The sequence below is a fragment of the Aptenodytes patagonicus genome, chromosome 2 (assembly GCF_965638725.1).
Source record: "Aptenodytes patagonicus chromosome 2, bAptPat1.pri.cur, whole genome shotgun sequence".
NCBI classification, from domain to species: Eukaryota; Metazoa; Chordata; class Aves; order Sphenisciformes; family Spheniscidae; genus Aptenodytes; species Aptenodytes patagonicus.
In genome coordinates, this window is record NC_134950.1 from 3,079,836 (window position 1) to 3,107,607 (window position 27,772).

A 27,772-nucleotide genomic window follows, 5' to 3' on the forward strand; every position below is an offset into this window, starting at 1 on the left:
GACATCTTTGATAAAATAAATCTGCCTGTCCTATCCATTTACCTGCTGCAGCTCTGTGATACGCAATTCATTCTATGCACCATGTTTTACTCTTGATTTACTTTGTCTACCAATTAAGTTTTATCATTTCAAATCCAAACTCCTTTGAGAGGGTCTAAAGCTGCATACCGTGCTTGTATAGCTGCCTCTGCAATAGGTCCCAAATGGATCGTCATCTTTGTTTAATACTGCAGTAGAACTACTTAATAATATTAAGAACAGCCAGATGTCTTTGCTAGTTTCTAAATATTTAAATGGTATTGAGAAGCGTATATTACATCTGTCCTTCCTTCTTCAGACACATTTTCTTCTGCAACATAGAAGGGATCTTCAAAATGCCTTTTAAAGACTCGCCCAAGTATGGACTGTCCAAAGCTCCTGAAATTTTGACCCAAAGAATGGGAAGCATTGGTATGTCTGAAAATTGGAGTAGGATCAGTCATAGAGACTGAAACAGTCTCTGCCATGGTTAGGAGGCATGTTTCACGTTAATTTAGAGCATTGAGCTATTAGCACTTCTCCTTTTTCATGGCACATTTTATGCAAACTGGAATATTATTCTGGTCTCTGCCTGATGTCCTAGGCAAAGACTTTATTTATATGCTTATTTGCAGTATGTAGTCCAGACACCAGATGTCACTGCATGATGCAGAGTATTGCAGAGATGGTCTAGAGTATGGTAAACAAATTGAGAAAAGGTGGAGCAGGAGCTGTGTGGACCCATGTTTTCTGCTCTTTTTACTGACAGTTGTCTTCCTTTAGAAACATACTTTGTTCAAGAAGAAACATGATTCTGTACATCAGTTAGCAACAGTGATCCAAAGTATGACCTATGAACTGTTCTTAAAACAGCTCACTTAATTATTTCTCCAGATTTTATGACAAAAAGAACAGGTTTGTGCTTGGCAAAATGCTGGAATATAAGTTCTATATTTTAATTTGAAGTATTGCTTTCTGAATTCATTGCAAAGTTGTCCCTATAAATTATAGAAATTGATGAAGCTGGTATTTTTAGCTTAATAATTTTCCATTGGGCAATTGCGTTTACCTCTAATCACAATCATCATGCTCAAATAACAATATCGTTATTAATAATAACAAAACAACACAATAACAATTTAAAATATTAGTCAGGAAGCAAGTACAGATCACCACATAAAAATGAAGATTGATTAACAAATATAGCACTCGCAGCCAGGAGAAGAATAATTACAAATAATTTTTCAAGCAAGTTATTTATGGACAAGCAGAGATATGAAGATAGGGATAATTGTGAAAGTCTTATTGTGGGCATCATCCCCAGTGACAACTGCCCTTTCTACTCTGGGACTAGACTGAGCACAGCTTTCTCCCAGCTGTGTCCACAGAGGGACCAGGGACAGGATGAGTTATGGAGCCTGAAAAGACATCTGCTGCTGAAATGGCCCTTCCAGACATCCACAAAGGAGAAAAAGACTTAATTTTCGCTGCAATTCTGGCAGTGTTTTAGCAAGGCAATTGGAGTATTTTGTGTGTTCCCCGACATGGTCCCACCTCTGAGCTTTAGCCACCTGAATTGGAGTTCCTGACTTTTCCTGACTGTCTTGGTGTGTCAGCGGAGAGATGCTTTTCCTTTTTTCTGTCTTTTCTTTTTCCAGTTCTATGATTACTCTGGGAAGTTACACCAGGTCCCTGGGGTTAGCCACCTTGGAGAACACAGATAAATTCAAGGGGTTAATAAGCTTATATACAGAAACACTGAAGTGGGAACATATGAGGGGGCCCACATACTCCCCTAGACCTGAGTTTATTTGGGTAAAGACACCCAGACACACTGGTTAACATTACCTACCTAGCCAATAAAAACTGATTAAACTACCTTCTGTAAGTGTGAATGGACAACTTCTTCTTGCTAATAATGCGAAAGAGAAAAAAGATAAAATTCCACCCATCTTCAAAACAGAGCAGCATCTGTCAGAAAGAAATAGCAACCCTCTGAACAGCAACAGTGACCTTCTCTCCTGCTCAGAAAAGGTCTGTGCAGGGTTTTCTTATAAACTCGTGGAGGTCTTGGTCTCTGCAAAACCAGAAAACAGGGATATTTCCCTGATTTTTCCTGTTGAGGTAAAAATGGAGGGAGGTACAGAGTGCCAGCTGGGGAGCTCTGTGTGCAAAACGAGCTCTCTGAGAGAGGCAAAGCTCCTACGCTTACTGTCAGAAGCCTGAAACCCTTGATGCATGAGCATGAAAAGTGTCTTTCTTCTCTGTACAGTTAGAGGATGTAATTCTTCCCTGACTAGAGCCCAACACACCAAATGAGCTCCTGCCTCACCACAGGGCTTCAACATTTCACAGGTGTCAGAAAAACATTTGCTTTAACCCATATTTCCTCCCATCCTCAACTCTCAGCACACTGAGATACTACAGGTTTTTTCCGTTCATCTCCCACTGTCCAAGCACCCTCTCTCCTTTTGACCATCACATTTTTAACTGAAGGAGTAAGTTAAAATGTGGAGTTTCAGTGTGCTCAGTTTCAAGTCTAGAGTGGCATTTTGGTCCCACAGAGTCAAGAGAGTCAAGCCAGTCTTCAGTGGGCATGATACACCCTGTGAGGGTTACGGGAGTTTGTGATATTTCATACTTGGAGCCACGTACAAATCTTAGTGATGGCAAGAGAAAGCCCATCGCATCCCATCCCAGCTGAGCTGAGCATTTGCAGGGCAGGTGACCCACGGAAATGCTACATGTAGTTTGAGGGGGTAAGCACAGATTCCAGTTCATGTTTTGTGCCAAGTAGCTGCTCTTTGTAGTTGGTGGCCAGCTACAAGAAGAGGAACAGCATGCTCTTACAGTGAGAACTTATTTTTTTTTTATCCATCTCCTTTGCTCATTTTCTTTAAACTCTAAGTCATTCAGTGCTAGGATGATGTTCTGTCATGACAATGCCCTCCCAGAAATGACTCAGTTTGAAAATGCTTGTGAATTACTTGAAAGCTCTGAATTTGTAAGGCTGACACTTAAGCAATGGCAAACAAGAACTCCACTAGGCAGTAATCTTTGCAGAACAGCCACATGCTAAATTGGTTGATTTTGAAATAACCTTACAATCTTGATGCTCAGATGTATTGATTCAGTCTTCATCTTTCTTTGAAAGAAGAAAGAAAAAAAGAAGAAAAGTCTGTAAAAATGGGTACAGATGTAGTATGGACTCAAATGTTTAACATTCAGTGGACTTTGCAGAAGCTTTAATACTTCTGACAGCCAGGTCTTTCCTCACTGTCACTCCAAGTGTCTAGATACCTACCTGTCTCTCACTGTGAGCACATCTGAGAAATTAGTACCAAGGTGAGGCACCTTGATACTCTAAAACACTTTACAAAACATGATTCGAGTGATTTCCCAAGTAATTCAAGAAGGATTCAGAGACCTACATCCTTGTCTATGCCATTGCAATGAACTTCTTCAGAGTTACGCCAGCTGAAAATCTGGCAAAATCAGCAAAGACACCTTCCAGATGCACTTGTAGGGGCCAGGAGAGTGACTCTGAGTGTGTTGATGGATGAATGCTCACTTTAAGATGCAAGCAAAATCATTTTAGACTACATTGCATTATAAACAAGCTGCCACCAAGCTACTGTATAAATCACCTCAGAAACTGGGTGTCAACCTAGGCTGTGGAAGCAATTCAAAATCAACCTGTCAGAGGGATTCCTCCCTCCTGCATCCAGAGATGGATGTGAAACAAACCAGGACTGATGAGTGCAAATCCCTGCATAATTCACTGTGTGGCAAGAGGCAAATGGTGTGTCAGCAGGAAACCGTTGCGCTCAGAACCTCTTGTTGTGAAACATGCTGCATCCCCATCGCCTCTGGAAGATACTGGGTCCCATCAGCACCAAAGCCCTGTGGAGAAACAGCCCTTTGTGATTAGAAGGAGAATTGTTGTGGTCCCAACATGCAATCTGGCCTTGATTTTCCAGACAGATATGACATGTTGTCTCTCCGTCACTCCTGATTGCTACTAGAACAGGTTAACTTTGCAATTCATTGAAAAGCAAATCAAATCTTAAAATCAGTCCAGCGTATTACCAGGCTGCTCCATATTAATTCCACATTTATTACTGGCTCATTCTGTCTGCTTTTCATCTTCAAAATATTACACCCATTTCATGCCTGCCATCTTTGACTGGGAGAAAGTTGGTGCTACCAGATTGGGACAGACATATATTTCCACAAACGTTAGCTACAAGCTGGTTCATCTGCCACAGACTTTTCCTCCCATTGACTTACATTTTAATTATATAACCAAATGGATTATATAATGGACTAAGGTAAATCTCTTGGTTGTAAATGTCTGTTTAGGGGTTCAACTCCACCCTTTTCCTACTTACAGAACATATCTGCAGTAAGAAAAAGTGCTTGCCCAGAGGAGCTTACAGATAAAATACATCAAGGAGAAAAAGGTTGGGTTTTTTTCTGATTTCATACATGGAGAAATAACAGCTAGAAGTGTTAAGAGATAAGTCAAAAGATGCACAAAGCTGAGAACTGAGCTCAATCTTGCTGAGTTGGGTTTCCATACCACCCAACTGAAGAAACAGCAAGATTTCTCCATTTCTCATCTTCAGGCTGATATATAAATTTAAGCACTGATTTAAAAAAAAAAAAGAAATATTTTTAATGAAGAATAAGTGCACTATTCCCTACTTCTTTGTTTTAGGATAGGACTCCCATACAAGTGCTTTTTTTCTCCTGAAATTTCAGCTGACTTTCTAAATTAAGTAAAGTACATGAAAAATTAGACAGTAGTGAATATTTACCTTTCACAACACATTTTTTAAAAATTCTGAGAGTTCTCTCTCATTTGTGCTTTTAGAATGGAGAAAGTGGGTGCCAATAGTTAAGTACAACTCTTGATTATTCTGCAAATCACTGAAACAGAAGGAAGCATGCACAGAAACAGGAACCATTCCAAATGGAAAAGTTTTCCTTGCCCACTGAATCCATCACCAGGTCATTTCATCCTGCTCATAAGTATATCAGTCTCCATTTTGCAAAGAGGAAGATTTTATCCATGATATTCTTACAGTCTGGCCCAAAAAGAAATACTTCGTACACTTGAATTCTGAAATTAGATACTGATGATATGGGCTTATTTTTCTGACTGTTTATTGCAAAGAATTTGGGCACCTGAAGTTTGCATTACCTCCATGTCTTCAGCCCTGCATGTCTTGATGTGAAAGACACTTTAGCTATTAGCCACAATTCTCTTCTTTAAGGAACATTTCAGTGCAAGGTTTAAATATGTTAAGCCTTACAGCCTTGAGAACTGATGCTACAGGGGGTAGCTGTAAGGAACCATTTCAAAGGGATGCAAAAAGGTCAAGTTCTATCTCTGGGCTTCACTTTAATGGATTTTGTGACCCCAGGTAAATCTCTCCATCACAAAATGCCTCTCTTGAGGTACCTCCTAAATAGGGATAGTAGCATACACCACAACCTTCACTGGAAGCTTGTGAGGACAAATCCATGAATCTCTTTGAAGTGAGAGTGATGAGAGCAACTAAAAGACATTGTAAAATCACAAGCCTGTAAGTCAACATATTCCTAAAGATTTGTTAGTCCTGCAGTGTTGACCTACTCACAGCCGCTGCTAAACAACCTTTCCTCCACTATCCTGCTCTTGTGAGATTTAGTCACTACCTGCCACTTTGCTTTGATAAAGGTTTGGCTGGCTGGTACCATAGCCAAGACTAGTTTCTCTCCAAACTCTACTGTTCACAATAGTCAGCAGACACAGTTCAAAGTTTCTCAGCAGTACAAGCAAAACTGAATCTGGTTACTGTCAAGGTTTGGGCCATGCTCCAGGAGGGAAGTAGAAAGGGTCAAAACTGGTGGCAAGTCCTAAAAAGTCAAGCATGCGGTACCCACCAACAGAAATCGTAACAGGGCAGCTTCCACTCTGGGACTTCTGCATTCCCCTTGTAGCCTTTGTCTCCATTGGCAATCATGACGTATTGTTGCACAACTCCAGAAGCTTGCAAAGTGGAAACCTCCCAGTGCAACCTCCCAAGCAGTGACGCATTATTCAAAGTCCCTCCCTCAATGACTTGTGTTGTGTTTGTGTCTATTGTGCTTCCAGAGACCACTGAGGAGCAGACATCGTGTAGTCTGATTTCTGACCCTTGACTGGATTTTTTGATTCTGGGTTTTCTGATGTGCCATTCACCAGACCTCCAAAAGGGAAGACAAGATACTGTTGGCTTCCAGATCTACCGGGAGGATATCCAAGGGCAGAAACAGCAAGCTGCTTTACAAAGAGACAAAACTCATTATACTCAGGGAAAGATCTCATTTTGATGCTCTGTTTTCAAATAAGAAGTCACTCTGCACTCTCTGAGTGGAAAACAATTTCCTGATCAGTGACAGCTCCAAGTGTCAACAGCGACAACTTTAAACCAGTGTCATTCACTTTTCAGACCTGTAGCAGAGCAATATGTGTGTAGTGCATTATCTGCTTTCTCATATTCACTTTGTATTTCCCTCCACAGTGAAGGGTGCCTCCAGCTTCATTCAGTCAGAGAAGTGGGTCACGGACAATTCTCTGTCCCTCTGTCTGAATTAAGATTAAAATGAAAGCCTCAGAGAGTGCTTTTTCTATAACCTTATGGCAAGTCCCACCGAAGGATGTCAAGTAGAGAAGCTGTCTAACAAAGTGAAGAGAGTCATACAGTATCTGATCTTCAGGAGCCAGGCAGTAAATTGAAATAAATGGGATCTCAGCTAGCTAAGTAACAGTGGTATTTTTCATACTCTAAGAAGCTCACTGGTACCGTCTGGAGACTACCTATGAAGGACCAGACCTTGATATCTTGGCTTACAGTGAAGCATTCTTGATTATGGTTTCTGTGACGATAATATTGAGATGCTTCAGATGAGATCAAGGCCTGGGAGGCAAACAGACAGACAAGCTGTTTGGAAGCAATTTTAAGAAGAAGATGTCTAAAGCATTATTTAGATTTGGGAGCTTAATCCTCCTCTCCAAAAAAAACATTTGGGGTTATGTCTAGAGGACTATAATGCCTAAAACATCAGGTCTCCATTGCCCATATCGAGCTCCATGTTGGCTTCCTGGACTTTGTACACATAAATTGCTTAAGTATCTGAGATTATCACATGTGCATTCCCTGTGGCCCAGGCAGTGATGACTTTTGGGATGCAACATTCCCTGTGGTTTTCTCCCATGCCAGGAAGTAGATGTGGCAGTAGTCTGCTACCTGTATCTGGCCTTGAGGGTCCCAGATGTTGGGTGCGGTTCTGCCATCTCCCTGCCCCGGTGCACAGGGTACCCCCACGAAACAGTGCCAGCAGCTGAGATGCACTGCAGCAGGAACAAAAGAGCAAGTCTCCCACTTGAAGCACTTGGCTGATGGGCTAAGGAACATTGCACAGAGAAACCATTTGGCTTCATCCCTGCTATGTTTGAAGTGCTGCTGCTCTCCACCTCTCAGCCACCTGAATGAAGATTTCCCAAACTCAACTTTGACTGGCAAGAGGGGTCAAACAGGACAGGGTGTGGTGGTTTAACCTTAGGGTTTAACCCTAAGAAGGGGGAATTTGCAGACATGAGTTGGGACCCACAAATTTCATGTTTCTCTCAGTCTTTTATCTACTGTCAGTGGAAATGTGACCTGTCTGGTGTGTGATGCTGCCTTTTCACATGCCCCAGGAAAAAATCGTCTTTCTCTTGATCAGCTACAAAACTGACTTCCATATTGCTGGGTTTCCTTTTAACTAACTGCATATCATCCACATATGTTGGGAAATATGGTCACAGCTGATAGAAGCTAATGATTTCTGTTAATTCTGCTAACCAAGAGGCAAGAACAGCTTGTTAATGAGTGACTAATTGAGACATGAGTTAATAATTCCTCAGCTGAACTTGCTTGGATTGCCAGCCATTTCTCAGTTTTCTTTAGGGAGACCAGTCCTCAGAATGCATGTGGCAAATTTTCTGCAGCCATTAAAGCAACTGAGTTCAATTGCTTGAAAAATGAAAATACAAACACACAAGAGAGAAGAGCACTAAATTATAAATAATTGGCTGAGAATAAACACTCCAGCATCTGAGTGCTTGAATTTCCATCCGCCACAAAAATCATAGGTTCTATCCCTCGCTCCTGGTGACAGCATGTGAAAGTCTGAGCAATGATAATTTTGGAAAAGAGTAGTTAAAGATCATATCATTGACCTTGTGTAAGAGCAGAGAGGGCAGAGTCAAGGCCATCTGTGACAGCTTAACTAGAAATGTCAATATTATTCATGTATTCAATGTATCTATTAATTACTGGCATGGGAAGAAAACATAAATTAGTGATTTTTGTGCCTCCCCAGCACCAATGGCTTCAGTTCCTGACTCTGTTACAGACATCTGGGCACCCTTGGTTACATCATTTAGACTAGGATATATCTGACTAAATATAGAAGTCTACACCTGAATTACCTGCACAGACTCAGTCACCAAGGTGAGCAGCTCCGGTGCCAACACAATCAGCAGCGGAGCGCTCTAGCGCAGTGCACAGAGGGGATTCCTGAACTGGGGAAACCTCAGGGGAGTGGAGAGACCCACCAGGAGCCCGCAGCTCGCGCCACAGCAGCTGAGGAGACCTGGGCAGGGTCAGGAGCAATGGTGGCCAAGCCACCCCCCACGTATAAAAGAAGCTCTTAAGGAGCGCTAGTGACCAGGAGCACCGCCAACCGGGCGGGCAAACAGGGCGTGGCACATCAGCAAGGGCATGGCGTGGCAGTTTGCACGGAAGGGCCTGCAGGAAAGGCACTGAAGCTCTGCCAGCTCGACCAGGGAGCAATGGTATCCACCCAGCAGAAAGCCACGGCCTCTCTAAGCTCTGCACCCACCACGACTGACGCAGCTGCCCAGACAGAGCTCCGGTGGGAACACGCTGCCACCCAGGTGTCAGGCTGCAGGGTGTGCCCTGCTCTTACACCAGTACCGGACGGCAGCAGTGAGCACACCTGTGGGAGGTGCACCCAGGGAGAGGAACGCCTCTGCTTAGTGACAGAGCTCTCGGAGGAGGTGAGTAGGTTGAGGAGTATCAGGGGGAGAGAGAGAGAGAGAGAGAGACTACTGGAACCTCACCCTACCTTCCCTGGGACAGGCCCAACAGGCAGACAGGACGCATGACATGGAGGATTCCCTATCCTGTCTCCACCTGGCTGAACACAGTGACTTAAGGGATAGGGGGCAATGGCGACAAGTTCCAGCACAGCACAGGAGGCGCGTCTCCTCTGTGACTCCTCCACCTTCCCAGGTGCCCTTCCATAATAGGTATGAGGCTCTGCAAGTGGAACTGAACAATAACGAGGACAATGGTTCATCTAGCTTGGAGGTGTCACCAAGGTTAAGTCGGCCCATGCCCTGCATCAAAACCGTTTCCATAAAGAAAAAAAGACAAGTCATTGTCATAGGAGGCTCTCTTCTGCAGGGAACAGAAGTCCCAATATGCCGACCGGACCCACTTCTTAGGGAAGTCTGCTGCCTCCCTGGGGCCCAGGTTAAAGATATGAAGAGAAAGCTTCCTGCCCTGGTACGGCCCTCAGATTATTATCCATTATTGATTTTTCATGTAGGCAGCGATGAAGTTGCAACAAGAAGTCCAAGGGTGATCAAGAGAGACTTCAGGGCCTTGGGACGACTGGTTAAGGGAGCAGGAGCACAAGTAGTGTTCTCCTCTACCCTTCCACTTGCGGGGAATGATGAGGGAAGGAAGACCCAGGTGATCAATACCTGGCTCCGAGCCTGGTGTCACCAGCAGAATTTTGGGGTTTTTGATCATGGGTTGGTCTGCACGACACCAGGCCTGCTGGCGACAGAGGGGGTACCCCTGTCTCAAAGGGGGAAAAGGATCTTTGCACAGGAGTTAGCAGGGCTCATGGAAAGAGCTTTAAACTAGATTTGAAGGGGGAAAGGGATAAAACCAGGCTCGCTAGAGATAAGCCTGGGGACGTCACGCCAATGTTTGAGGGACGGTGTGCTAGCGAGGTCCTTCGATCTCCTGCCTCACTGGAGGTAGGGGATGGAGATCCATGTGGGAGCAAAGACACAAGGGATTAGAAACCATGGAAGGGCCTGAGAATGGTCATGTAGCAATTAGGGCTTCTCCCCCAAAAAAGGTGGAGGGATCAATAGCCCAGCTGAAGTGCATCTACACCAATACATGCAGCATGGGCAACAAACAGGAAGAGCTGGAAGCCATTGTGCAGCAGGAAAACTATGATATAGTTGCCATCACGGAAACATGCTGGGATGACTCACACAACTGGAGTGCTGCAATGGATGGCTATAAGCTCTTCAGAAGGGATAGGCAAGGAAGGAGATGGGGTAGCCCTGTACGTTAGGGAGTGTTTTGAAAGTCTAGAGCTTAATGATGGTGATGAAAGGGTTGAGTGTTTATGGATAAGAATCATGGGAAAGGCCAACAAGGCAGATATCATGGTGGGAGTCTGTTATAGACCACCCAACCAGGATGAAGAGGCAGACGAAATATTCTATAAGCAGCTGGCAGAAGTCTCACAATCGCTAGCCCTTGTTCTCATGGGGGACTTCAACTTACCAGATGTCTGCTGGAAATACAATACAGCAGAGGGGAAACAGTCTAGGAGGTTCCTGGAGTTTGTGGAAGATAATTTCCTGACACAGCTGGTGAGTGAGCCAGCTAGGGAAGCCACCCCGCTGGACCTGTTGTTTGTGAACAGAGAAGGACTTGTGCATGATGTGATGGTTGGAGGCCATCTTGGGCATAGCGATCACGAAATGATAGAGTTTTTGATTCTTGGAGAAGTAAGGAGGGGGGTCAGCAGAACTGTTACCTTGGACTTCTGGAGAGCAGACTTTGGCCTGTTTAGGGGCCTGGTTGACAGGGTCCCTTGGGAGGCAGTCCTGAAGGGCAAAGGAGTCCAGGAAGGCTGGACATTCTTCAAAAAGGAAATCTGAAAGGTGCAGGAGCAGGCCATCCCCATGTGCCAAAAGACAAGATGGCAGGGAAGAAGGCTGGCCTGGCTGAACAGAGAGCTTGGGCTGGAACTCAGGAAATAAAGGAGAGTTTATGACCTTTGGAAGAAGGGGGAGGCAACTCAGGAGGACTACAAGGATGTTGTGAGGTTGTGCAGGGAGAAAATTAGGAGGGCCAAAGCCCAGCTAGAACTTAATTTGCCTACTGCCGTAAAAGACAATTTAAAAAGTTTCTATATAAATACATTAGCAACAGAAGGAGGGCTAAGGAGAATCTCCATCCTTTATTGGATGTGGGGGGAAACATAGTGACAAAGGCTGAGGAAAAGGCTGAGGTACTTAATGCCTTCTTTGCCTCAGTCGTTAATAGTAAGACCAGTTCTTGGGGTACCCAGCCCCCTGAGCTGGAAGACAGGGACGGGGAGCAGAATGAAGCCCCCATAATCCAAGGGGAAATGGTTAGCAACCTGCTACACCACTTAGACACACACAAGTCTATGGGGCTGGATGGGATCCACCCAAGGGTCCTGAGGGAGCTGGTGGAAGTGCTCACCAAGCCAATTTCCATCCTTTATCAGCAGTCCTGGCTAACCAGGGAGGTCCCAGCTGACTGGAGGTTAACAGCTGTGACTCCCATCTACAAGAAGGGCCGGAAGGAGGATCCAGGGGAACCACAGGGCTGTCAGTCTGACCTGGGTGCTGGAGAAGGTTATGGAGCAGCTCATCCGGAATGCCATCACGCGGCACGTTCAGGACAACCAGGTGATCAGGCCCAGTCAGCATGGGTTTATGAAAGGCACATCCTGCTTGACCAACCACATCTCCTTCTATGACAAGGTGACCTGCTTAGTGGGTGAGGGAAAGGCTGTGGATGTTGTCTACCTAGACTTTAGTAAAGCCTTTGACACCGTTTCCCACAGCATTCTCCTGGAGAAACTGGCTGCTCATGGCTTGGATGGGCGTTCTCTTCACTGGGTAAAAAACTAGCTGGATGGCCGGGCCCAAAGACTTGTGGTGAATGGAGTTAAATCCGGTTGGCGGCCGGTCACAAGTGGTGTTCCCCGGGGCTGAGTATTGGGGCCAGTTCTGTTTTATATCTTTATCAATGATCTGGACGAGGGGATCGAGTGCACCCTCAGTAAGTTTGCAGACGACACCAAGTTGGGCGGGAGTGTTGATCTGCTCGAGGGTAGGAAGGCTCTGCAGAGGGACCTGGACAGGCTGGATCAATGGGCCCAGGCCAACTGTATGAGGTTCAACAAGGCTGAGTGCCGGGTCCTGCACTTGGGTCACAACAACCCCATGCAACGCTACAGGCTTGGGGAAGAGTGGCTGGAAAGCTGCCCGGCAGAAAAGGACCTGGGGGTGCTGGTTGACAGCCGGCTGAACGTGAGCCAGCAGTGTGCCCAGGCGGCCAAGAAAGCCAATGGCATCCTGGCTTGTATCAGAAATAGTGTGGCCAGCAGGAGTAGGGAAGTGATCGTGCCCCTGTACTCGGCACTGGTGAGGCCGCACAGGCTCGAATACTGTGTTCAGTTTTGGGCCCCTCACTACAAGAAGGACATTGAGGTGCTGGAGCGTGTCCAGAGAAGGGCAAGGAAGCTGGTGAAGGGTCCGGAGCACAAGTCTTCTGAGGAGCGGCTGAGGGAACTGGGGTTGTTTAGCCTGGAGAAAAGGAGGCTGAGGGGAGACCTCATCGCTCTCTGCAACTCCCTGAAAGGAGGTTGTAGCGAGGTGGGTGGGTGTCGGTCTCTTCTCCCAAGTAACAAGCGATAGGACGAGAGGAAATGGCCTCAAGTTGTGCCAGGGGAGGTTTAGATTGGACATGAGGAAGAATTTCTTTCCTGAAAGAGTGTTTAAACATTGGACCAGGCTGCCCAGGGAAGTGGTTGAGTCCCCATCCCTGGAGGTATTGAAAAGACATGTAGATGTGGCACTTAGGCACATGGTTTAGTGGTGGACTTGACAGTGCTAGGTTAATGGTTGGACTTCATGATCTTAAAGGTCTTTTCCAGCCTAAACAATTCTATGATTCTATGACTCTCTTTGCTGACAAGGAACAGGTAGCTAACTCCCACAGGGGAGCACAATGTGAAATGTTTTTTATCAGAAGCGGATGTCTAAAATGGGCCAGGTAAATAATACCTTACAGAGTCTTTCCCTCACCAGTGATTGGGAAGGGAGTCTGAGAATACATGCATTTTTACACTGTATGCATGTTAAAGTAGATGAGCCAAATCCCTTGCTCTTACATCTACACACTTGAAGGGAAGGGACAATTGGTTGTACAATGTGATAAGCACAACGTGGTTTCCCATGAGACACAACCCTCCCACGCACCACATGGCTGGACATTGCCTGTGTTTCAGTAGTGTGGTGGACTAGTGTCAAGCTATGCAAAAGAGGAGGGACTTGGGGAAGACCTTAGCAAGAGAAGTCATACCTGTCCTTGGCCATCGCTGAAGAGTTCTTAGGAAAGATGTGCCAAAAGAGGAACATGAACTGTTCCTGCAGGAGTCCTTGGAGTCCACGGATATCCATGATTTACAGCACCTACTGCCCAAGAAGTCATGCTTCTTGTTTAATTGGGATTTAAAGGATCTCCTGTTTATGTCCTCACTGTCAATTAAACATGAATCCACACCTATGCTCAAATGGATACATCCATCTCCTCAGAGACAGCAAAAAGGCACATACCTGAGCAATGAAATGTGAAATGTTGTTCCCATCTACTGCTAACGGCTGATATTAGCACCATAATCTTTGTGCAGATTCAGAGGAAGGTCAGTCCAAGCTTTGAACACTTTGCAAATCAAGCAAAATGCATGTGGTAGGCAGTGTGATATTCCCCAGATGTCCCTTACCCACTGCCAGGGAAAGCGTCTGGTCATGTGGTGAAACACATCGTCTTCCTCCTGACTTATCAGGACCTTGAGCAATCATCATCCCAGTGTAGCATCAATGTTCACAAGTAAAACTCTTCAGCCATGGCAAAGGGAAAATAAAAGAAGGGACTAGCCACCACAGAAGGCTGTACTCTTGCCGCAATAGCATTGCTTTATAAGCTGTGGCATGCAAATCCGATAAAGTAACATCATTTATATGTTTCAAGAACATGTTGTTCTGGGACTCGTAATGCAAAAAAAGTGGAAGTAACAAATTTAGGCGACAGGTCAGTTCTCCAAGGAGAAGATGGAGTGCCTCATCAATCATCCCATATTTCCTTATTTCTTTCAGGTCACAGCATCACCAGCCATTTAAAAAGTATTCATAAATGTCACTAATGGATTATCACTGAATCCTGAAAAAAAGCTACATTTATTTACGCATGGAATGCCAATTAAATTGAGATAGATATTGAAATTAATAAGTACCCAGTAAAATGTAAAGTGCACAATTGATTTTAGATCCTCTGTTATATGCACAGCATGTAATTACTAGTAGTAAATCTAAAATGAAAATATAGAAGCTTATGAGATGCTTCAGTGCAGTTGTTCATTTAGATCCACATAAATTCAGGGGACACACATTAGAAGTGCCGGCACTAGCATAAAAGGACTAAGCTATAACTACAACCTTCATGGAAAGAAAACAAGAAAAATCCTTCTACAGCAGAAAAAGAGAAAAAAAAAATATAACTCTCATCTGAGAAGCTAATGGCTGTGTGCTGATGTTTCTATGTTAGGGGGTAAAAATGAATAGAATAATTATTTGTTAACACACACGGCAGGGTACCAAATAAAAATGCCAGGAGATCCAAAGTTTAATATTTCTTTAGTTTCGACAAATAAGGGAAATTCGTACGTGATAGTGCATCTAGAACAACTAACAGCCAAATTCATCAGGTACTTTTTACTGTAAAAGTTTTGCAATGCAGTTTAATATGTGTTTTACTTGCAAGTGTAATAGGAGACTTCACTGATTCATGCAAAGCTATACTTTGTTCTGTTCTGGTTCGATTTTTATGCCATGCTTATCACCTCAGTATCTGAATTCCTGAGACATTAAGATTTCACTTGCATTCTAAACCATTTTTGTAAGCAAATCCTTTAGCTTCATAATCTGTTGTTCTAAATGCGATATGGGCTTCTATCGGTGCTCTTTAATTTCAGTTACTGTTGACCGGTACTCTTGCCAACTACCAAAAGGAACACAATATATTGCTATGATCTGTGTTGCATAAAATCAGGCCTGTCCGTATTATTGTCATTATATCACCCATTAGGGATCAGTCTATAAAGAAAACAAAAATCTTCATAATCCTGGAAGTTAATAAAGGTCATCTTTAGAGATCTTAGGGAATTAAAAATTTATGCCAGAACCAGGTGGGATTTTTCTGGCTGTGAGTGCCGGTGATATAAGCATCCCTACCCACAGAAGGCAGGGAGACACGTTTCACCTACTGAGGCCTTCAAACCACAGGCAGCAGTGGTTTCAGCAAAGTTGAGCTAAAAACAGCTGCCACACATTGGAGGAGTTTGGCTTCGGATCCAGATCCAGAGACAGTGACCTGCCCAGACCTAATGGATGGAATTCAGTGGCCTAAATACATACGTGTTGCGTCGTTGTAGATGCTGTAAGAGATTCATTCCTCCTTCCACCTGCCATTCCAGAACAGCATGTCTCTCACATGTCCTGTGGCATATCTGGCAGGCCCATGAAAGTGTCTTAAATAGCTGAGTGTATCTAATGCATAGAGTTGAAGACTAGGATGGATCCTGCAAAGGGCCTCAAATTCTAACAGAATCCTACATTTAGGCTGTTAATTACTGTTCTGTCTGTACATCCATACCATCTGCTTGCATAGCCTAGTGACCAAGGTATCACTACACTCCTCTGCAAGGCTGAGGAAAAAATCTGTGTCCAACAGCTCTCGAGCACAGAGTCACTTGGATGTAAATCTTCATCCGATACTAGGTCTTACCCATTAGTTGAGGAGATAATTCCCATTCTGTTGGCAGTGATTAATGGGAGAGGGTATACAGAGACATCTAATGGCATTTGGCTGCCACACTACACAGCTGGGGTTGTCTCATAGAAAGACACTTTCTCTGTTTGGTTTCAGGTTTAGAGCAAACACATTGATTTAGAGTGGATTATTCATCTGGGAGCATAAAAGGAAATAATATCTCCAAGAACCACAGTTGTTCCAGTGTTTGAATGGGAACAAAAGAAACTTAGACTCTGTATCTAAATTTCATGGGAAGATAATTCAGAGACTTCAAAATATGAATAATAGGCTTGGTGTCTGTGAATGCGGACTTCTGAATTTTTTTAATAAGGTCTGGCCACAGACATTTTATGATCAATAGAAATAGAAAGCAAACAAAAAGAATCAACTATTCTTTATAAAGCAAAAATATTTCTCAGTGACTCCAAAAATTATCTTTGCAGATGGCTGGTCTCCAAGTGGTGATAAACAGACATGTCAGAAGAGGGTTTAAGGTCTATATATAATCTTCTTTAATCCTCCTAAGCAAACCATGGTTACTCAACCATTATATTTGCAAAAGGGGTTAGTAACACAGTCTTAGAAAGAAGTTATATGTTAAGAGGGTACCCATCAGCTTGAAAGTGTATTGGCAGAGCCACTGAGTTCAAGAGGAGTCTTGATTAGAGTCTGTCTCTGCTCTGTGTGTTGAAATATTACCCAGAATAGTTGGGTCCCAAACTGAACTATATTAATAAAAAACAACACTATAAATAGCAATACTGACAGTGATAAGAAGGTCATCTGGATTCCATGAAGCTATTGTTTTCAAGAAATAAATCACAGCAATTACCCAAATGAATTGCACCTTCCTGATTGCTCCACAACATGTGCAAAACGAGGTCGCTATGGACCACCACTACAATCAGCATGAGCAACCTGTTATGTGAGAAGTAAGAATAATGAAGCCTGTCTTTTCCCTTGATCACCTCCCCTGTAATCCTATCCTGCCACAATGCCCACACTAGAAGGAAACAGCGTGCTTACAGCTACATGTGTGCTGGCAGGCTGGTGGGTCAGCGTGTGCCAATCATCTATCCTGGCTGGATAGGATGCACAACTGAGTTTTGCCAGACTTCCAGGGAAAACATCGGTTTGGATATCTCTTCTCTACCAGGCTTTTATGAACCTTGTAGGAATTTAATTACCTCTGAAACCTCTATACCTAATCCAAATTTGGTTGAAATTCACTGTCGTGGTTTAACCCGGCAGGCAGCTAAACACCACACAGCTGTTCGCTCACTCCCACACACACAGTAAGATGGGGGAGAGAATTGGAAAAAAAAAAAAAAAAAAATTCGTGGGTTGAGATAAAGACAGTTTAATAGGGCAGAAAAGGAAGGGAAAATAATAATAATGATAAAAGAGTACATAAAATGAGTGATGCACAATGGAATTGTTCAACACCCACTGACTGATGCTCAGCCAGTTCCCGAGCAGCGGCCGCACCCCTGCCCTGACCAAGCCAACTCCCTCCAGTTTTTGTTCAGCATATTGTCATATGGTATGTCCTGGTTTCAGCTGGGATAGAGTTAATTTCCTTCCTAGTAGCTGGTACAGTGCTGTGTTTTGGATTTAGTACGAGAATAATGTTGATAACACACCGATGTTTTAGTTGTTGCTAAGCAGTGCTTACACTAGTCAAGGACTTTTCAGCTTCCCATGCTCTACCGACTGAGAAGGCTGGGGGTGCACAAGAAGCTGGGAGGGGGCACAGCCGGGACAGCTGACCCAAACTGGCCAAAGGGATATTCCATACCATGTGACATCATGCTCAGTATATAAGCTGGGGGGAGTTGAGCAGGGGGCAGTGATCACTGCCCGGGAACTGAGTGGGCACCGGTCGGTGAGTGATGAGTGGTTGCATCACTTTTTTTTCTTTCCCTGGGTTTTTGTTTCTCTCTCTCTCTCTCTCATTATTTTACTTTCCATTATTATTATTATTATTGTTGATGTTGTTGTTGTTGTTGTTATATTTCAAGTATTAAACTGTTCTTAGCCCATGAATTCTCTTACTTTTGCTCTTCTGATCCTCTCCCCCATCCCACCGGGGTTGAGGAGGGTGAGCGAGTGGCTGTGTGGTGCTTAGTTGCCACGACAGTATGGAATATCCCTTTGGCCAGTTTGGGTCAGCTGTCCTGGTTGTGTCCCCTCCCAGCTTCTTGTGCACCTCCAGCCTCCTTGCTAGCAGGGCAGTATGGGAAACTGAAAAGTCTTTGACTCGGTGTAAGCACTGCTCAGCAAGAACTAAAACATCAGTGTGTTATCAACTTTATTCTCATCCTAAATCCAAAACAGAGCACTATACCAGCTACTAGGAAGAAAATTAACTCTGTCCCAGCTGAAACCAGGACATTCATCAACATTTTTAAAATGTATTCAGAGGGACAAGATAGTGAACCCATGTGAAAAAGGACAATATCAAAACTAATCTCATTTGACACCTCCACTGTTCAGCTATCTCAGCAAAACTCTACTCCCATTTATTCCCATTGGACCTGGGTCCTCCCAGGTATTACAAAAAATTAGGGATGTTAGGGCAGGTGGGGCACCAAATGTCCCTTAGTACTTACAGAGATCAGGGGAATTTGGGATTTGATTTCCACACAATTTTTAGCCAGCATTTTCCCTAGATCCTTTATACAGCAAAATATAAATTCAACTCTGAAATCAATGTTCTCAGAAGATGGGCAGCTGACTGAATCATTATGTGGATGAAAGACACATTATCATCTTCCCCTTAATGGTAACAGAGCCCCCACCCTCCAAATCCCACCCCTACTACCGCCTAATTTCATACTCTGGCCTTTCATAAAAATATACTTTTGTGCATATTCATCTATTCCCTATATGTGTCTTTGTGTGCCTCTGTCTCAGTCTTCTCTTTTCTCTATTTTTTCAGAGTACTGGGGTCAGATAACTTGGACTTGAAGAATTAGTGTATAACAGTCTATTTTGTTCGGTTGATGTATTGCAAACCTATGGCACTCAAATTACATTCTGCCAAGCAGACCTGTGCTCTAGGGGTTGGATAAGAAAAGCGTACAGGAGTATGTCACCAGCATTCCCACTGATTTGCAAATTGGTCCCCAAGCAACATCTTGGCAAATATTCCCACAGCACCGCAGAGCTTTGTCTAGTAGAAGCCAAAACAATCTAAAAAGGAAGTGCTACTTTCTATATACTGTATTTGCTTTATTTGAAGTCTGCTTGATCTAAAGCCAGGGGCATGATAACAGCTAATGTATTCTTTACCTGAGAGGCAAGGCACCTTCTTCTACACATCTAAAAGACTGGAATTATGATCCTGAGAGGATTTTAAATTATATCAACTTCTTTTGACCAAGGTAGTGGAATTTTCCAGTCCTCTTCAATGCACTGTCATAAGGATATGCTGCCTTAAACCAGAAAAAGTACAAAAGAGAAGAGGATGGAGATGGGCACTGGCCAAGAATGCAGTGTCTCTGAAAAGGACTGACAGTTTTTGCATGGTTTCTTGAGGAAGCAAAGCTTACGTTATCACACTCTGTGAGTGTGTGTCTCTGCGGATCCTTCCCCTGCTTGGACAGCATCAATCCAATTTGATACAGAGGGAGAGGTCTCAAAGATATCAAGTTCTCAAAAGTTTAATGGAAACTGGGATCTGCAATCTGAGCTCATCACCTACCAGACACTTGGAAATCTATACAAAAAAGAGATGCTATAAATGTCTCTAAAGCTTTGGAACTTGTAGCTTAATGTTAAACATCTGAGAATGCAAAGAGGAGCTCTCACCCCCGTTCTCTGAGCATTTCATAGAAATCAGTGCTTCCTTATTTCCACCACGCAGGGCAATATTTGCTTTAAGGGCATTGCATCTGGTCACAAGGAGTATGAAGTGCTTTACTTGCAGAGCAACACACCAGAATGAAGCCATAAGGAGGTATGCAATAAGCTTGTTATTATAGTATCAGATACTGAGTGAGGCTCCTGCTCTACAAAATGTTCTTAGCTTGACAGATTTACAGTTCAAATAGTGAAAAGATGATGGAGAGAGGAGATTGAGGCATAAAGATGAAAAGCAGCCAGCACCAGACCATGTTTTCAAGCAGTGGCATAGTCACGACCACAAACCATGTTCCCGGGGGGCGGGGGGAACAAAAAACAAAAAAAACCAACAGTAACAGTGCCCTAAGTAACTGTACCTAACTGTTTCCCACTCCAGTTCTCCTACAACTCAATTTTGTACTTTTAGTCACAGGCCAGTGAGTTACTAGCGCTAATAAACATGTGCTGAAACACTAAAGGCATTTGAAGTCTATGGCAGGAGTCACCTTATCTAGCTTTAGATTACTTCAGGGTAGACTTCTTAGCAAGTAACCCTGGGCTTCCTTGGAATTAATTAAGATCAAGTTAATAAGGTCAAGGAGTTTTAGAGTGTAAAAATGTACCCATCTATTTTAGAGTGAGATGAAACACATCTGAAAAACCACTGTGTTGTAGAAACCAATGTAACTGAATGAACCCCACTCCTGCATCCTACCTGCCAACAGAGCAACAAACAGGCCCAAGAGCAGACTTACCTGGGATGCAGGTGGGGTGTGTGAGCAAAGGCAGCTGTATCCAGGCTACAGTCTCCTCTTCTGTGTATATAGACCAGAGTCTTAGCACCGCCTAACAGCAAGAGCGTCCAGGTGAGGGGTAACTGCCATGTGCACCCAACATCCAAATACTACAGCAGGTCTCCCCTTGGTCCCAGCATGTCAAGAATCAACTATCTGTTCCAGAAGGACATGTGGAGCGGCAGACACCTACAAGATGAAGAAACAGCTCCTTTTGTTTGTCTGTCAGCTCTTCCTGAAAAGACCTGGCAATTTCGGAAGTGCTTTATGTGTCAGTTCTGAAGGCACAAATTCTGTTCTACACTGCCACATCCCTGAGCTGCCTCCCTGGCTGTTTTATAGCACCCTGAAGAGTCTTCTTTGCTTTTCTCTCCTTCTCTGCGTGGATCAATATCAGAAAGGTATTTAGTCACATCAGCAAAGTGATCCATTATGTGAAGCACCCTCCTGGCAGGAAAAGCCATTACATTTATTTTTCTAATGCAGCTAAGTAGACATTAATATCTGTAATTAACTATCTAAATGCAGACTGACTGATTCCTCTGTGTTCATACCATCTGCAGATTGCTCTGAAAACCACAATCTTGAAATAACGCTGACTTTATCCTGCTCTTTTCTATCAAAACATGGTTCTGGGCATGGACAGTGCTTGCCTTGATCCACTCTTACACAAGGCTGATTAAGGACATGTATTTGTGGGGGTGAGGAAGTTTTTGTCATAGTCATCACTGTGTGTGGATAATACATGTATGTCAAGCATTGCCCTCTCCTGGTGAGAATCAGGAGTTCCGATCCTAATTTATAAGTTTATTTATACTTGAGTGTCCAGGATTCTCATGTACAAAGGTTAGATGAGTTTGGAGGGGTCTCCATGCCTTCATCTATGCTTCTGAATGAATTGATGAGAATTGTTTATGGCAGTGAAAAGATAGGGAAAAGCTGCTTCTGTACGTTAGATTCTCCAATACTTTGGAACTGAAGGTGATAAACACATGGTTCTTTCTTTCTTTCTTTCTTTCTTTCTTTCTTTCTTTCTTTCTTTCTTTCTTTCTTTCTTTCTTTCTTTCTTTCTTTCTTTCTTTCTTTCTTTCTTTCTTTCTTTCTTTCTTTCTTTCTTTCTTTCTTTCTTTCTTTCTTTCTTTCTTTCTTTCTTTCTTTCTTTCTTTCCTTCTTTCTTTCTTTCCTTCTTTCCTTCTTTCCTTCTTTCTTCCACCAAAGACTTGAAAAGAGAATAATAAAGCAAGCATTATTCATTTGTTACTTTCATGGGAAAACCCAAAATCTCTCACCAAAAAGTACTAAATCTCCTGAGTGCTGTCTATTTTAGTTCTCTACATAAAATGCTGTTGAAGTATCAGTCAGCTCTACTATTTAAGGATGGATAATGGGATGGGTCCCTCTCTGTGCTTTCTGCTCGCTCACCTGCTGATCCAAAGCCCCTGCCATCATGCTGTGGTGGGGGAACAGCCCACCTGCAGCACAGCTCATGATGCACACATTACTTTGAAGAGAAAATGTCCCCACAGCAGATGTGGCTCCTGGGGCAGGTGAATGCTCCATGGCTCCTCAGCTGCCCCCACAAGCATCTCATATCCTCTCCCTTGCCTCCATTTTCACTCTGCTTTTCATATATCATCCTGTGCTTCATGTTGACTGCAGAGTATGAAACACCTTGCCTCAAACTCTGACCTCAAGTGCTCTCTTTCTCTTTGAAAACATCCTTTTAAACCAGCCTCTTCATACTGACCTTGCTTTTCTTAGTGATCCATCTATCTGTTTTCTGGTTAACTGTTCCATTTTTATGCTGCTTTCCCATTGAAATTAAGCCTAGGTGGTCTTAGTCACCTTGTATATGTCTGTATGTGCACCGCCAATAACTTCTGAGCTCATTAACCAAAATGATAGAAGAGCCTGAAGCCTCATAGATAATTACATTTCATGCAAATAGGAGGCTGAATGCAGAAGACAGATCTTAGAGACACTGCCACTACAGGAAAATAAACAAGCATAAATCTTGGCATACATTGGAAAATACATGGGGTAGACAGCCTTTTACAGGTGCCCCAAGCACAAGAAAACCTTCAAGTTATAGTTTAAGCCTTGCTTAAAGGCAAAGCCAATCTACCACAAGACACACATCCACAGGCAAAGAAATTTAATTTTTTCCAAAAGTCGTGAAGTAAACTTTGGGTTCTTTCAGTGTGATATCTTAATTAGGTTTGCATGTGAGCTATAAGATTCTAACAAAGCTTAGGCTAATAGATGCTGTACTGGTTTTTTAGGTGGTTTAATTCAGAATCTAGAAAGTATTTTTATTTTCTTTCTAGTTGTTTGCTTGTTTGTGTGAATCCAAATTCAGAGGGTGATTCTTTTTCTAAGGAGTTTGTCCCAGACATTTATTTTCTGAAAACAATGCACTGGACATTGCTGCCTAGTTTGCAACCTCCTGTCACATTCTGCTCTTTCCTTAAGTTATTCCCAGTTTTCTGGGATGTATCTTCCTACTCTTTCCATCTTCTGAAAGACCTGCTATAGGACTGTCAGGGCAAGCTGAAACTTGAACCAGGCACCTGAGGGGAGCTGTGGAGTCTCCATCATTGGAGATTTTAAAGAGAATATTAGATAATTGAGAAGGAGATATTCATGGAGTTGATCACATTTTGGATCAGAGGATTAAGACAAATAAATTGCCAGCCTTATTTTGCACCATTCTGACGTGATGTCTGTTATTTGTCTCCAGTGCACTTTGTTCTGACAACACTTCTGTCTAGATCACTCCACAAATTTCTTGCATTTCCAGGTCTTCCTAGCCCAACTATTTGGCTCCAAGCACGCTCCTATTGTTTCACCTGGCATACTAACAGACAGTGCTGGTTAACCGGTGGGATGTCACCTGGTATCTCCTGTCTGCCTGGTTGCACTTGCTACCATCTCAGTTGGCTTATTTTTAATCAACATCAAGGAAATACCGGTCATCTTAATTCTGCCTGGGTGAAATCCACTTCTTTACAGAAACCAAGTCAAAAAATCAAAGCAAGAAGGAGGTCCCAACTAAGTTTTGTCATCAGCATCTTTTATTATCTGCTGTATAAAGTGAATTTCATCCCACTGGTGAGCATTTCCAAATAACCTCAAAGCTATGGTTATTCAGTTACCTTTAAAACTAACAAGATTTGTGTACTCAGGTCTTAGCCAGAGGTTTATCGATTTCTACCAGTCACCCTTTCCAGCCCTCATAAAGACATCTGTTAAATCTCTTCTCAGTCATAACCTCCTTCTAACTCTATTTTAGCCAGGTCTCTCTTCATTTGACAGTAGGATGGCAGGAAAGAAAATTGCACTAAATTCTCATTGAAGCCTCCACATGAGATTACCTCTTGCTCAGGAAGTTGCAAATTACTGGAAAGTGAGTGTTCTCAGGAAGTCTCACTGCATATTTTTCTCGTCACTTATCTTTTCTGGTTACTGTCCCATCAAAGACAGAACAAGGGGCTGGACATACCTGTGGTGGGTGGGTGGTACTCACGTATTTAATTTCTGTACCAGCAACTCTGAGGATGCTTAAGGCTTTCTCTGTTGTATCCTACCAGAGTTCTTTGTGAAACAAAGTCTTGGTCTCAGACGATACCCAAGTGTTTTCATCCCATTGCCTATTGCAGCTAGGCAATCTCTAAGGTGAGCAATGGAAAAGCGAGGCTTCCTGTGATAATACCTATGGCAAAGAGACAGGAATTGCTGGAGAACATTTCTTTCCACTTTCCTACCCATGCAATGGTTTCTATCATCATTTGTTGGATTGCACTGCTGTTACCTATAAATGATTGGCCAGTCTCTTTGACAGTGCAAATTGCTGAATTTTTTCCATTCAACTTCTTTGATTTGGTTTTTGTTGCTCAATTTAGGGATCAGGTTTTTTTTTTCCTGTTAGGATTTGCTTTTCTCATCTACGAACTATTGGCTTTATTTATGTGGTGGTGTCAAAAGGTTCACAAACACAGTGCTGGTTAAGTACTTGTGTGTGTGTATGTGTCCCTCATTTTCTTTTGGTTACGATGATAATGATGATTATTAATTGTAGTCCCCTAACGCAGGTCTCTAATCTGGTACAGGCTAGTTCAAAGGGAATAGCAGACTACAGAGAACAAGATAAGCTACGTACACGCTAACTTACAGTGACCTTTCTTTCTTCTGCAAAAACTACTAGCTTAAGAAAAATCTCCACAGTCATAAATCACCATCACTCACTGCTGTTTGGAAAGAGCTGGATGATTTTGGTACATTTATCATGGTTTAAGGAATTTTGACATGTTATTCTCCTCTGAATGTAAAAGTTCTTTTCTTTGTGGTTGTTTCCTTCTACCACACACACACATTTCAGAAGGTTGCTCAGAAAAGTGAAAATACCAATTATCTTTGCACATTCAGGGGGGAGAGGAGGTACATTGTCCATGCTCCTTGAAGATGAAAACATTGGAGGAATTTGACCTTGACTGAAGGAGCTTCCATGGAAGATTAGAAAAATAACAGTTCACTAAACAGATGCCATTTCATAATTACCACTGATGACTACCTCATGCGTCATTCTAGGCATGTCACAACAAAAAATATTATCTTTTGACAAAGATGTTGGCAACCACATGTGGAAATATCCACCCAAGAGTGCTGAGGGAGCTGGTGGAGGAGCTCGCCAAGCCACTCCCCATCATTTATCAGCAGTCCTGGTTAACGGGGGAGGTCCCGGACGACTGGAGGCTTGCCAATGTGACGGTCATCTACAAGACGGGCCGGAAGGAGGATCCGGGGAACTACAGGCCTGTCAGCCTGACCTCGGTGCCGGGGAAGATTATGGAGCGGCTCATCTTGAGGGCGCTCACAAGGCATGTGCGGGACAACCAGGGGATCAGGCCCAGCCAGCACGGGTTCATGAGAGGCAGGTCCTGCTTGACCAACCTGATCTCCTCCTACGACCAGGTGACCCGCCCAGTGGATGAGGGAAAGGCTGTGGATGTGGTCTACCTGGACTTCAGTAAGGCCTTTGACACCGTCTCCCACAGCATTCTCCTAGAGAAGCTGGTAGCTCACGGCTTAGACAGGTGTACTCTGCGCTGGATAAAAAAATGGCTGGACGGCTGGGCCCAGAGAGTTGTGGTGAATGGAGTTACATCCAGTTGGTGGCTGGTCACAAGCGGTGTTCCCCAGGGCTCAGTACTGGGGCCGGTCTTCTTCAATATCTTTATCAATGATCTGGACGACGGGATCGAGTGCACCCTCAGTAAGTTTGCAGACGACACCAAGTTGGGCGGGAGTGTTGATCTGCTCGAGGGTAGGAAGGCTCTGCAGAGGGATCTGGACAGGCTGGATCGATGGGCCCAGGCCAACTGTATGAGGTTCAACAAGGCTGAGTGCCGGGTCCTGCACTTGGGTCACAACAACCCCATGCAACGCTACAGGCTTGGGGAAGAGTGGCTGGAAAGCTGCCTGTTGGAAAAGGACCTGGGGGTGTTGGTTGACAGCTGGCTGAACATGAGCCAGCGGTGTGCTCAGGTGGCCAAGAAGGCCAATGGCATCCTGGCCTGTATCAGAAACAGTGTGGCCAGCAGGAGTAGGGAAGTGATCGTGCCCCTGTACTCGGCACTGGTGAGGCCGCACAGGCTCGAATACTGTGTTCAGTTTTGGGCCCCTCACTACAAGAAGGATGTTGAGGTGCTGGAGCGTGTCCAGAGAAGGGCAACGAAGCTGGTGAGGGGTCTGGAGAACAAGTCTTCTGAGGAGCAGCTGAGGGAACTGGGGTTGTTTAGCCTGGAGAAAAGGAGGCTGAGGGGAGACCTCATCGCTCTCTACAACTCCCTGAAAGGAGGTTGTAGCGAGGTGGGTGTCGGTCTCTTCTCCCAAGTAACAAGCGATAGGACGAGAGGAAATGGCCTCAAGTTGTGCCAGGGGAGGTTTAGATTGGACGTGAGGAAAAATGTCTTTACTGAAAGAGTGGTGAAACATTGTACCAGGCTGCCCAGGGAAGTGGTTGAGTCCCCATCCCTGGAGGTATTTAAAAGACGTGTAGATGAGGCGCTTAGGGACATGGTTTAGTGGACATGGTGGTGTTGGGTTGACAGTTGGACTTGATGATCTTAGAGGTCTTTTCCAACCTTAATGATTCTATGATTCTATGAAAAAAATGATGCTTTTACCCATTTTTCTAGCTTTTTTTTACAGAGTGGTAGTCACTTAACTTGACTGTAAATAAATAACCCACTGAAGATAGGCAAGTGACCCAAGAGTAAGAAAAATGTTTATATACTGTGAAACTATCTGTGGATAGTAGGATTTATAACTGGAAGAGATTAAAAATGAGATTTCTGCGGTAGTGAAGATTTTGAAATATTTTTCTGCCTCAGTGTGAGACTTAGAACAGAAGGAATACTTGTTTAAAAATGGAAATTCTGAAAATTGCTATTCATAATTTCTCATTTGAAATTTTTTGTTCAAAAAAATCTTCATTCTCAGATATAAGAATTTGCTTATAGTTTTATAGATTAAATTGAAACTAAATACTTCTAAGCTGTTTGATTTGACCTGAACCTATTTGCAACCTTCTTCTGTTAATCTCAATTGTAGATCATGAATACCTGTCACTAAAAATCTTTATAGAATATTAAGTTTCAGCAATTGCACCAGCAGCCATTTAAAAATTTCTGAGAGCAGAAAGAAAAATATTGGCCTGTTCTTTTACATAGTTATCCTGCAGACAGTGTTTTGAATGTGGATCTCAGCTCTTGCAGTCAGGCTGATTTTAAAATAATTCAGCTGGTGCAAGCAGAGTAGCATCACAGAGTGTGATGTTGGGTGTTCTCTGACATACTTATTCCAGGATTAGCATAAGTGATGAAAGGATTTCCCCTCATCTGACCTGCACTGTAAAACAATTTGCTGTAGACATACACATTTAACCTGACAAATCTGAATTTATGCATCCATGCATAGGTGTCTATACGTGCAAAAGATGCTCAGTTTAATAACCTGCCTGCAGATGTATAAAGACATGGAGATGTTCTAGGCTATCCTTTCTGGATTCCAGATGTTGCTGCAGAAGGGCATGTACTCTTCACAAATCAAGCAGCCCCATATGGGTGCTTTGGA